The 12,856-nt window shown below is 37.3% G+C and overlaps 1 pseudogene across 1 annotated transcript; it reads left to right on the forward strand.

The window, feature by feature from the left end:
* The first annotated feature begins 3,476 nt into the window (after positions 1-3,476).
* LOC147479026 (anaphase-promoting complex subunit 5-like) lies at positions 3,477-12,819 on the forward strand (annotated as a pseudogene). Its single transcript, XR_015209894.1, has 21 exons — positions 3,477-3,699; positions 3,779-3,938; positions 4,024-4,142; positions 4,235-4,475; positions 5,290-5,411; positions 5,528-5,703; positions 5,841-5,919; positions 6,004-6,090; positions 6,594-6,723; positions 6,817-6,849; positions 7,510-7,758; positions 7,895-7,972; positions 8,082-8,344; positions 8,765-8,824; positions 8,949-9,016; positions 9,543-9,648; positions 9,745-9,886; positions 10,347-10,445; positions 10,679-10,943; positions 11,405-11,472; positions 12,438-12,819. The product of XR_015209894.1 is annotated as an anaphase-promoting complex subunit 5-like (transcript).
* The last annotated feature ends 37 nt before the right edge of the window (positions 12,820-12,856 follow it).

The raw sequence follows: 12,856 nt of genomic DNA on the forward strand, positions 1-12,856 counted from the left end.
CTTTTGGGCTCTTTGGTCCTGTTTTTCTAGTAGCATAAGCTTCGGGAGTAGTCGATCGCTATCTGAGGAATCGCGGGGCCTTGGGTTTCAAACTCTTAAACTCCTCAAACTTTGTCGAGGATATTATTCGCTATAACCTGTTTTACCTCATATATTTGTATGTTAACATGAGAACTACGTGTGCATGTAAAGGTGGTTCGACATTACATATTCACATTAACACAATATGATTCAAATATATTTTGATATATCGCGTAGTTTCAAACCACACCTTAGAATATTTTTGTATGTGTATGTTACATCAATTCCGCATTACCACGGTATTCAATTGCATGAGTTAGTTCTCGACATTCCCCTAGCTCACGATAACTTACATATAGTTGCATATAGGCACTATAGATTTGCATGAGTAGACTTTCTAATAAACTAGTATATGTTAGTTAGTTTCTATTTCTAGCATTTATCGTTTTAATTGCATGTTTTAGTAATCCGTCTCCATAATACACTAATTCGTAAATTAAAAAATAAAAAAAATATAAAAATAAAAAAAAAAAAAAAAAAACAAAAATCATCGTAATTAAAAATTTCATCTAAATCATCTTAATAACACCCGCATAATACACCATCATAAATCATCATCCTATTCCATCGATTGCCTAGGAAACTTGAGAAAAAAATTGAGGTTGCTTTAATTAAGGAACTTGCTAGCACGAACAACCTCCCTCGATTCTCTCGGGTAACTTTGGCTGGAGCTGGAATATTCACACGTTATCCTAGCTTCCCCGCCGGGTTAGCAAATGATTCGTGAAAACGTGCTTAAATTCCCTCCTTCCTAACTTCAAAACCTCCGGTCATTATTCATTCCTTATGAGCACTAAATTAAAATTCATATTTGTATGAGACTACGGTTACGTAAACATAAGGAATTAGAACTTACATATCATCGTCGAAAATACAAGAAACAAGCGCTATGTTATCTCCTAGGCATAGTTCCTCCTCGTAAATCAACCTCGTCAAACATCTCCGTTTCCATTATCTCCTTTAATTATGGTCAAGAAAACCTCACGGTCGAGAAACCCTTTCGGTTCTATCACGCCTACGGGGAAGGACACGCTTCGCATTAAACTCGATCACGATTGTAGGTGATTTTCAGTATTCCGCCAAACATTTTCGGTTTGTTCCGGTTTACCATGGTTTAGACCATGAAAAACCGTCTGATCATCTTCGTCCGGATGCAACAAGTAGTCACCACTTTCCGCCCATCCGACCGTTACCCAACGAACAAGTCTTGCTTAGGTTGTTCCCGCTTCACCTTAGGCGATAAAGCTTCGGTTTGGCTCATGGGACAAAGCGCCCATGAATCCATTGACACATGGGCCAAACTTGTTCAAGCATTCATGATAAAGTTCTATACTCAAAAAAAAACTACAGAAATGCTTCAAAAGATTCAATTCTTTCGCCCGGCACCCCGGGAATCCTTTTGGGCGTGGAGCGATTTTTATTGATCTACTTCGAATGTCCCCATCATCAACTTCGACACCGCTGTATTGAGTTCGTTCATTTTTCAATGGTCTCTCGACCATCAAAAGGAAACATTAGACATCATGAGCGGCGGTTGTTTCATCATGGACAAGGGCGCCATCTTGAAGCATACACTTTTCTTGAGAAACAGGCCTCACGAAGCACCCGTTGGGGAAAACGATTCTTTCTAGATCTTCTAAAGACACTCCTACCAAAGTTAAGTCTATGTTCGAGGTCAAACCCGATCCGAATTAAAAACTCTAATCGGACCTTAAACAAAAAGGTCGATGCTCTTTTCGATACAAGTAAATGAACAAAACCCAAACGGTGTCATAGGCCGACTTTCCCCATGCCCTCTTTGCTTAAGTCCCGAAACGCGCGCCGATTCTTATTGTCCTTTGGTATATGAGTGTCCTCTGACCTAACCTTCAAGAGGCCATTGCTTTCAACATCCCTAACGCACCTTGGCGACAACATCCGAATTTGGCAGGGCGCCCCCGTCAGCAACAAGCTCCTCCGGTGGCAAATAACGTTCCCGTCGACCACCTGCGCGAACTCTGATTCCTATCGTCCAAGGAAATCCTCCACAATTTCAGCAAGGGCAAAATAATTTTCCCGATAACGCAAATATGGGATACCAAAACAACCGCGATCTTGTTCCCGTAACCAAGGATATGGCTACCAAAATCAACCCGTAAATAATAACCGTGAACTAGTTCACGCGCTCCTTTGGGTACGATCCGCGGTAGATAAAAGCGGCCGAAACTTTCTGACATACATGAATCAATGCGGAATCAAATCCCTAACCTTCTATCCAGCCGGTCTCTCCGGTTTTCGGGATCGGGATAAAGTCAAAGGCGTGTTCCACGGCGGCGTTCAAACCTAAGCACTCGAACATCGCCTTTAGACTTCGACAATGCACGGGACCTAGTAATCCAAGCCAGGGTAAATGCCATTACCACTCTTAGTTCACGGCGAACCGCCGACAATATATCATTATGCGGGCGAGGAATCGGCCGGAAGTCACGGTGGCGTCCTTCCAACTCTACCTCGCAACCTATAATGGGCGAAGTTGCACCTTCAAAATCTACACCTCGTCCACTGGAAAAGATACCAGCGATCATCACCTTATTCCGTCCAAAGCTCCGTTCCACGCCCGTTTGGTAAGAACAAAAACTATTTTGTTAGTGAAAACTATCTGAGAGATGACTTTAAATTTTGGATGGAATGTTTTAGGTTTATTAAATGTAAAGAAGACAAAAATATCGAAAAGCGATTGATTGGTGAAACGTTCCATCGAAACTTAAAAAGCGGAAAAAATCGAAAAAAACATGTAGGATGGAATGAAACATTCCATCCGAACTTAAAAACGAAAAAAAATCGAAAAAATTGGGATGGAAAAACATTCTCGTCGAAAAATAAAATGTAAATTTAATCTCACACCATTTTAACAAAAATGTTCTATCATCATTGTTGCGCCCCAAGAAAAAGCATTACATTTCTTTATGAAAATTCACCCCTTGTACCCTTGAGATTGCTCAACAAGAATGACAAGTTGCTATTTTCCCTCAAAGCTGCTTACATTGGAAATGTTTTAAGAGTGTGTTTGGCAACTGAGAGTGAAAACTACTTAAGAATAAAATTGAGTTGGAATCCATTATGTAATGGAATTCACTCAAATATAATTTGATTCCAACTTACCAGATGTGTATTTGGCAAACTTTAAAAAATAATTAGAATTCAATTTGTATTTAAATTTACCCAGTCATATTGGATTAACAAGGGTCTCTAAAAGAATAGGCCAAAAGGTTAGGATATGTTTGGATTGCAAATATGGAAGCTCTAAGTAAAATGCCTGAAGTGTATGAAAATAAGTAGAGCATCCAAACACACCCTAAATTTACAAAAAGCCCAAAAGAAAAGCCCACCATATATTTACTCAAATCAGACCCTTCCTCATTTCTTCTCCATATCAAAACCTTTCCTCATTTCTTCTCACTCCAAATTCACAAAATGGCGGGAAAATCAAATGTTGGTTTTCGTATAACACCACACAAAGTTTCAGTATGCATCTTACTTCAACTCTACGCACCACCCGAACAAGTTTTAGTCCCATTCCCATTTTCAACTGTTTCTCAACATAATCGTCTTGGATTATTTTTACTCACTTTAACTAAGGTAATAATAACACAACTCAATCTCCTTATTTATTTTTTGAATTATATTATTGATGCTTTTTTTTTTTTATTAAAATTAGGCATGTGACAATTTTTTGGAGCAAAAATTGGATGAGCTAATAAATGAATTGGATGAAATTGGTGGTGTACTAAATCAATGGTTAACTGAACATTTGATGCATCATCTTTCTTCGTTTAAGTCGCCGGATGACTTGTTTAACTTTTTTAGTACATTAAGAGGTGAGTTTTTGAGTACTATTTATTTATTTTTTTTATTTGTTTGTTGGAATATAATCTTAACTGGAAAATGGAATTGTTTAATTAGGTACGCTTGGGTCACCTGATTCGACAGTTATGGATGATCAAATTATATTGGATCCGAATAGTCAGCTTGGGGTTTTTCTAAGACGTTGTTTACTTGCTTTTAATCAACTATCGTTTGAGGTACTATACATATAGTATAGTTTTTTTGTTTTTTTTGCTTTGTTGTCTATTTTTTGTAGTATTTTCAATATGTGTTTGAATTGTTAATGCAGGGCGTATGCCACCTTTTGACTAATATTGGGATATATACTAAAGAGGCTTCCTCTTCTCATGATACACGTGATGAGGACGATTCTAATAACGGCTTGGAAGAATTGGTTGATTGTGAAGACATGGATCTTGAACATTATGGTTTTGAGGAGATTATTGAAGAAAGTGAAGGTCGGACTAGGGGTAGAGAAGGTTCTATGTTTCATATCCATGTACCTAGGCCACTTCTTGAAATGGTTGAAGGTAATCTTGCATACAACTATGTTAAAGAGTATATAGATTTCTTCTGTTCTTTGTAAACACATGAATAGTGAATATTGCTGTTTTTTGGCTAATGCAAGTTACTGGTTGAGTATTATGATGATTTGAAGCCTTGATGGAGTGTGAAAATAAAACTGAAAGTGAACTGCTGCGACACATAGAGTCACACTCTTTGAATTTGTGTAGAAATAGAGACCCAACTTTGGGTTATAATTTTGGAGGGAAACCATGGGCAATCTTACATATTTAAGATGTGAAGAGCTGAAGTGAAAAAGGACAATTTCAATGGATCTACATTCACATTTAACACAGCTGCATATATCCAACAAGAGTATGAGTTAGGAATCCATAGGTGTTACAGTTGTCACTAAAATTATGGGTACAAAACGAAAGAAGCTTTTAGCTAAGATGATTATCTGTAAATTTTAGACCACAACCCTGGGGTGATTGGAAAACTGCATTATCTAAAAGGTGTTGGTTAACTGAAGATAAATTAATGATTTTGTACCCCAATGTTTAGGAGCAAGTATACTTTCCGGATAGATTATGATAATCATTAGGATTCATACTGTAGAATATACATGGTAGGGATGTCTAAAATCTGCATTCAGCAACTCTGCTTGTATGCCATATTAGAGATTTCCCCCAAATCATAAGATTTCCCAACATCATTTAGCTGGTATGGAATCTGTTTTGTTTTCATCTTAATGACCCTCGCAGTTTGGAGCTTTGCGTGTTTTCTAACGTAATACACTTTTTTAAATTGGAATCTTTACATTCAGAGATGCCTGTTTAGGTGTGGAGTTAAGGCCCGTGATGATTGTAGACAAAGGTAGTTTGTTTGCACACCATTTAACTGATGCATTACGAGCTGATGATCACCGTGGCGGGATGTTTTCACGTGATACCAACTGGCAGGTGCAAGGCTACCTAAAGAGAACAGGCTGATCTGATTGAGAAGTAAGTGGCCAGATAATTGATTGATCAGCACTGTTTCTGAATACTAAATTTCGAACCATCCGACATCGCTATATAATTCTCACGTGGATGCTCTCTGGAAACACTTCAACCTCGGTCCATATCACCATGGTTGGGAGGCTCTTATACTTAGTTTGGAAACCATAAATCCAGCCTTTTGTCCTTGGTGCCGCCAAATCAAGCCTTTTCAAAAACATCTTCATGGACCTTCCCCGTCTCTGTATTCACTCATGTCAGTTTAGCTCTTTGTCACTCCAAACCTTTCTATTGACACATTAACCAAGATTATGCATTTACGCATCTATCAATCAGCTTTTGATAGAAGAGTATGACAGGGCATCTAAAAATTCATTTCTTTGTTTGTTGTAGGCATGCCAGTTCATTTCCATTAAGTGCTTTTGAAGCTATCTTAAAACAGCTCCAAAGATTGGCTCCAGAACTGCATCGTGTAAGATTTGGAAACTGGATTCTTCATTTTTCATTTCTATCTTTTTAATTTGTGCTTCATTTCTATCTTTTCATTCTTATGCAGGTTCATTACTTACGATACCTGAATAGCCTTTATCCACGATGATTATCCTGCCTCAATAGAAAATCTTCATTCTTATTTTGATTACAGGTAGATGAAAATGCCGAGCTTCTTGATTTTTGTACATTCAATTTCCAATTATAGCAGTGTCTGCTGTGAACCTTGTTTGGTTTGGCCTTGGAGGTTAACATAATTAACATAACTAGGATACAGCTATCACCTTCTTCCTTGATCTAAGTAGTTGCTGGGTGATTAGGTCTTCCCCTCTCGTTGACAAACTTTACACTGGGTTTCATACTGATCGACTTGGATTTTATTGGAAACTAGGCTTTGTTTTTTAATGTGCATCATTTAGCATTTCAACAAGAAGCATTTTTGGTTCGACTAAATCCAGAATGGAGTTCTTTTATGTTTTTCTCCCATGGAGAACTGTCCTGTTGGTTAGGTACCAAAGTGTCATTGTCATTGTAATATATTTTTATGGAAAAATGGGGACCCAGACACTGTGTCACCATCTAAGTGTTTCTCAAGATATGTTGATTAACTAAATGTATTGCAATATATAATTTTTTCTTTTTTATAAATAATTAAAGTGCAGGTGAGGAAGGAGTTGATATTGCTCCATCTTCTTCTCCTTCAATGAGTTTTGGAAAGTATGAAACTGCCTTGTTGTGCTTGGGGATGATGCATAGTCATTTTGGGCATCTAAAGCAAGCTTTGGAGGTAAAAGTGTGGTAGAATTATGTTTCTCTTTTATTTAATATTCATTGATACGTTGTTCCTTTCCTACACTCATTCTGGTTGATAATTGATCAGGTTTTAACAGAAGCAGTTCAGGTTGCACAACAGGTATTAACAGTGGACAATAATTTGTACATTTTCATTATATTTCTTTTTGTAGTTACAACTCTGTTCCCTAAACCCTTAAATCCCCTTTTCTCTCTGAGTGTGGGATTTTACCCTGAGGCCTTTTTCTGAACCTCGCTAGGCTTTACCAGTATGCCACTGGACAGCTACAATATGTGAATTTTGATACAATATTTATAACACCTTAATAAAGATATGCACCATACAGTAGATGCTATATCTTTATAACTTCATCAGTACTATAGTCCTTGCCGAGGAGCTGTTATTTTCAATTAAAATGGATTGACTTAGTGTTGTACATGTTTATTGTTGCATATCAGATTATGTGGTACCTTTCCTAAGCATTAACAGTATTTTTATTCTAATGATTATTTCTTCAAAATCCTTAAATTTCTTGAATTAAAATGAAATGCGACCCTTATAACTATTTTAACAATATAGACCAATTACTCAATCATGTCTGTTGTATGTCTTCCTCTTTTCCTTTTCCCTCTTCCCCTTGTCTATATAAAATGACTTCTCATTATTGTTTCCTTGATCTTTTCGTTTTTGCCTTCTCCTACACTTTTACCAATATTTTTTTTTTTCCAAGTTTATTTTTTATTTTGCAAACTCAAAATAACAAATATTCTCTTCATGCAGAAAAATGATGATACTTGTCTTTCGTATGCCCTAACAGCTATCTGCAACCTGTTGTCTGATATTGGTATATCAACTGCAACTGGCATCATTGGCTCATCTTATTTGCCTGTAACCAGCTTTGCTTCTTCTCTTGCTATTCAACAGCAACTGCTTGAGCTCTTGACAAGGTCTCTTAAGAGGGCAGAGAATTTAAAGCTAACACGTCTTGTGGCATCTAATCGTCTTGCAATGGCGAAATTTGAACTATTGGTAATGATGCACATTATCCCTATGCCTATAGCCCTATATGTAAAGGATTGTTGAGACATACCTTTGGCAGAAATAAACTTCATCTTGCGTAACTTTTGATGATTATTACTTATTGATGTATCTTTGACTAATGTAGCATGTAAAGAGATCATTGCTTTCATTTGGTCCTAAATCGTCCACCAAGCTGAGAACATGCCCATCTAATGTTATCAAGGTAATCGAAGTATTTTATCTGTGTGTGTATGTGTGTGTTTGTGTGCTATAATTGATTTTTTTTTCTTGAGAATATGTAAATGAACTTCACAGTGATGGGATCGATGCAGGAGCTGAGATTAAGTTCGTATTTGCTTGGTGAGGTTGGAGTAGATGGTGCAGCGGTGACAGTTGATGGTGCTTTTAGTTCTGCATGGCTAAAGAACTTACGAAAGCCCAACTCCTCTTCAGTTTTGTTGCAAGGGAATGAACTTGGAAGTGGTTGTGAATCTTTCCATTTTGGTGGACAACCAAGTCCCATCCCTGGGTCCTTATTGCAGTTATCAGGTTCATCTTATTTACTGCGAGCTACTGCCTGGGAGCATTATGGCAGGTGGGTGCCAGTTTGGTGCTTCTCATGTTTGTGAAGCTAAATATCCCACCTCTTTTCTTTTAGTTTTTCTAACCACTTTCAAGCATTCACCACCCCAGTTAGTTTATCTTCTGTTAATAAATACAAAAGAAATTCTATTAGTGAATGATCAAATTACAAATCCAAAAGAGTGGGTCAAAGTAAGCATCTGCATGGTTTTTGATAATCAATTCCATTAAATGCCTTCTTGCTGTTTTTGATAATCAATACTCTGGACTATATATATATTACTGGTTTGATGGTTTGGTCACTCTCAGCTGGACATACTGGTGGTGTAATGCATATTCGTTACAATTGATTGAAGTGCTTGTATATGCCAATAAAATGTATTCCACATTCCACTGGTAATTTATTGATCCTTTGTGTACTGATTTTTTCCAGTTCTACTCTCGCTCGATTAAATGCATTAATCCATTCGACGTGTTTTGCTGATGCTTCCAGGTAAACTAAAAGCTCTTAATCTCACATAAGTTTAGTAGGAAGCAGTATGCATTTGTATTTGTATTTGTATTTACTTATATCTACTCAACATTAAGTTAAAAACGGCTGTGTTTATCTTTATCAGTTCTGCCGACAGGGAACTTGCATATATCAAACTTATCCGACATCTATCAATTTTCAAAGGACACAAAGGTTGGTCTTTTTGAATCAATAGTGTAGAAATACATATATGTTAAGAGCCTGTTCATGATGTTAGGAGTTGTCCGTCTACTTGGTCTTCTTTTCCTTTACTAAGTCTCTCCTGATATGTACGAAGCAATCTTGTGATTGTATTACCTGTCATCACGATCACAACAAACAGCACAAAATTTTTGATTAGTTGCAAAAGTTTTTAATTAATTCAAAGTCTTGACTCAGTTTTGAAATGGTTTATATCAGTTTTAAACCAAAATCTATATTAAGTGTGACAAAAAGTGAAAAACTTCCAAGCACAGTGTACGATTTCTGGGTTAAGTTTTTGTAGTTATTGCTACCTCACCCATCTCGTACTTTGTTTGTGGAAGCTCCTCTTACCTTTTCTTGACTAGCTGAGATAGAAATTTCCCCAAGTGTGGTGTTTGTGCATGATAGCACATTCTTGTGGTCCATATTCTCTACAAAAGTACCTTATGTTAGTTTAGTCACTTGAGTGACATTATTTTAAACATTGTCCCTACAGAAGCCTTTTCTGCCCTGAAAGTAGCAGAGGACAAATTCTTATCCGTAACAAAGTCAGGGATTCAAATGTTAAAGCTGCAGTTGCTTCATGATCGCGCTTTGCATCGGTAAGCCTTTTATTTTTCCTCTTCATGGTATGAAAGATATTCGAAGGATTTGTAATCAGTTTATATATTTTTTAATATGACATGAATTTCATCCAGAGGACAATTGAAGCTGGCCCAACGTGTATGTGATGAGTTTGGAGTGTTGGCATCATCTGTAAGTGGTGTTGACATGGGTGTGAAAACAGAAGCATGCCTTCGCCATTCTCGTACCTTACTTGCAGCCAACCAGTTCAGCCAGGTTTATCATTTTCCTTCAGTTATAATTTCTTGATCTGGAAAAATATGGTTGGGGCATTGAACTCAAAACCAATTGATGATTACTGAGGAACTTATATTCTTTTATGCAAGGCTTTCAATGTCCCATGTGGAACTATACTAAACTTCTCAGCACACCCCCTCACGTGTGGTTTCATGAGCTTAACATGTGGACAAACATACTTGGGTAATGTGGAGTAAACGAGCCTTTTGGGCCAATCACAATATCCTACTCTAATACCATGTTAAATATTGGGGCATCCAACTCAGAAGTCAGAACCAATTGGTGACAAGTAGAGAAGGCCAAGAACTTATATACTTTTATGCAACACTTTCAATGTCCGATGTGTGACTATACTAAATTTTTCAACAGGGGTATTAGATGGGTAGATAAATTTGCATATATTTTCTCTCCAATCTAATGGCCAATATTTTTTTTGCAGGCAGAGTCTGTTGCACATTCTCTTTTTTGCATGTGTTACAAATTCAATTTGCAGGTTGAACACGCCATATCTCTACTTTTGCTTGCTGAGATCCACAAGGTATGCTTGATAAAACAGTATAATCAATTGTAAGGTGGTATTCTGAATTCTGAAATATAATTGGGACATCTTCCTCAGTAGAAGTTGGCAACTGATTCCTTCATGGTGGGGGCTATGCATAAAAGTACAACTAAAGTTGTCCATGTATCCATTGTCTACATAAACACACTCACTTATGATTGCAATATAATGAAGGGTAAAACTTACATTGATTCTTAATTTTCATTCATCAGAAAGCAGGGAATGCTGTCTTAGGAATATCCTATGCATTAGCAAGCCTTTCATTCTGCCAATCCCTAAACTTGGATCTTCTGGAAGCATCAACAACCTTGATGCTTGGAGAATTGTGGCTCTCACTTGGCTCAAACCATGCAAAGCGGGCATTAAATCTTGTACATAAGTCGCTTCCAATGATTTTTGGCCATGGAGGTTTGGAGCTGCGTGCACGAGCCAATGTTGCTGTCGCAAAATGCCACTTGTCAGATTCAAGTTATTCAGGTACGTAGTATCTCCTTCTTCGGATAGTATACTGTGAAGTAAACGAGTAAAATTATTACTTACTGACAATAGACAAAATCATCTTCGGTCAAAAGCCGGAAATGAGAATAAACAGTATTTATCTATGACTCTGTACGAAACATAGGCATCTGAGGTGCAAATTGATTTTAAATAGTTTCGCCTGTTCTGCAAGTTCAAGTTTTGCCAACTGGTGGATTTGTCAACTTCTTCCATATATAATGATATTGTGAACCGAGTTCTGTCAACTGCTCGTTCTCAAATTTGACTTCCATATACTGATTTGGATTAAAGACGACTCATGGTTTAATAGTTTACCATGTAATGAGTGGTGTTATTATGGTTTACTTTGTAATATCTTTTGTGTGTGTTGTCCTATATGTTTATGCCTCTGATTCTTCTCAGTCGTATTTCCTTGGTGGTTTTTGGTACGATGTTTGCAGTTTCTGAAGATTTTGAAGCCGTTTTGGATCCTTTGAGGCAAGCTTCTGAGGACCTTGAAGTCTTAGAAGTAAGTTTGATTTTGAGTTTGCGTGTAACTTTTCTATTGCAAATTGAATATGACAGTTATTTTCTGTCAGAGATGATACATGTAAACCTATAAAAAGCGTGCATCCACTAATCATCTGTATAGCATGAATGAACTGTCGCGGAAAGCTCAAAGTAGCCAATTAGCCATAAACTTCTCAATGGCAGTTATATGTGAGCGATGATTGTGCAGCTATGTGTTTGTCACAAGCCATGTTTCTGTAGTCCTGGTCTAAGTGCAGCTTATTGGATATCGATTGCTTGAAAAGCTGGCTCTGCTTTGCACTTTGCAGTGGCTGGGAGGAAAATGATCACCGTCCATAAGTGATCTTTTCACTTGGAGACTCTGATCTAATCTGTTCATGGAGTCGCGACAGCTTGAGAATTCCTAGTTGAAGCATTGAAGTTATTTTACTTTACATACAAAATGCATGTTGTTTTTTTTAAAAAAACTTCTGTTGAAAATCACATCCCTTCAACACCGTGGAAGAAATGATGTTATTAGGATATTTATGTTTGAAAGATTTTCTAGTAATTTTCACATTCTCAGTCGTGGCTCGTCTACATTTCAACTGTTTGGTTGTTTAGTAGTGGCTGGAGCATTTGAATGATGCTAGACTGGACCTAACATAGAATGACTTGATATAGCACATCTGTAGTTGTACACTGGCAGTGGAACCTACTGCTACAAGTCACTCTTGAAGCGAAGAAGTTGATATGGCTATACTATAGCCATATCAACTTCTTCGCTTCAAGAGTAATTGAGAAATGAACTTGAGGTAGCAAACACCGTGTCAAGCACTTATTTCTGGAAGTGTAACATCCATATTATGAGAAGTAGTTAATATAGTTATATCATATAAGAAGAAATTATATGGTTTAACTTCTATCCTTTGCAGAAGTAGTTACTTATGATCATGATTAATGGTAGTTGGTGTTGGTATGCAGTATCATGAACTTGCTTCGGAAGCCTTCTACTTGATGGCACAGGTGTTTAACAATCTGGGGCAGCTAGAAGAGAGGGAGAAAGCTGCAGCTTCATTCCAGAAACATGTTTTAGCTCTCCAAGATGCAAAGAATGAGGAAGAACCACTCTCCACTACTATGTGAAAGAATCAAATGTATGCACTTGTACTAGTTTGCATGTTCGCCAGGAACGAGCATATGGCCCCAAGTTTGTGTTGCTCCAAATTTTGATCTCTTTTCTTTCACAATTGTTGCTGACAGATCTCAATTCTCATTGTTTCTGACAAAATACTTGTAATCTAGCAAGGAGAGTCAGTAGCAATCTTCTGGCATGTACGGGAGCTGTGTACTGTTTACTAGCACAGGTAGTCAGGCTTCGTAGTGGTCACCTTTTTTTAATT

Source organism: Coptis chinensis, chromosome 9 (assembly GCF_015680905.1).
Source record: "Coptis chinensis isolate HL-2020 chromosome 9, ASM1568090v1, whole genome shotgun sequence".
NCBI classification, from domain to species: domain Eukaryota; kingdom Viridiplantae; phylum Streptophyta; class Magnoliopsida; order Ranunculales; family Ranunculaceae; genus Coptis; species Coptis chinensis.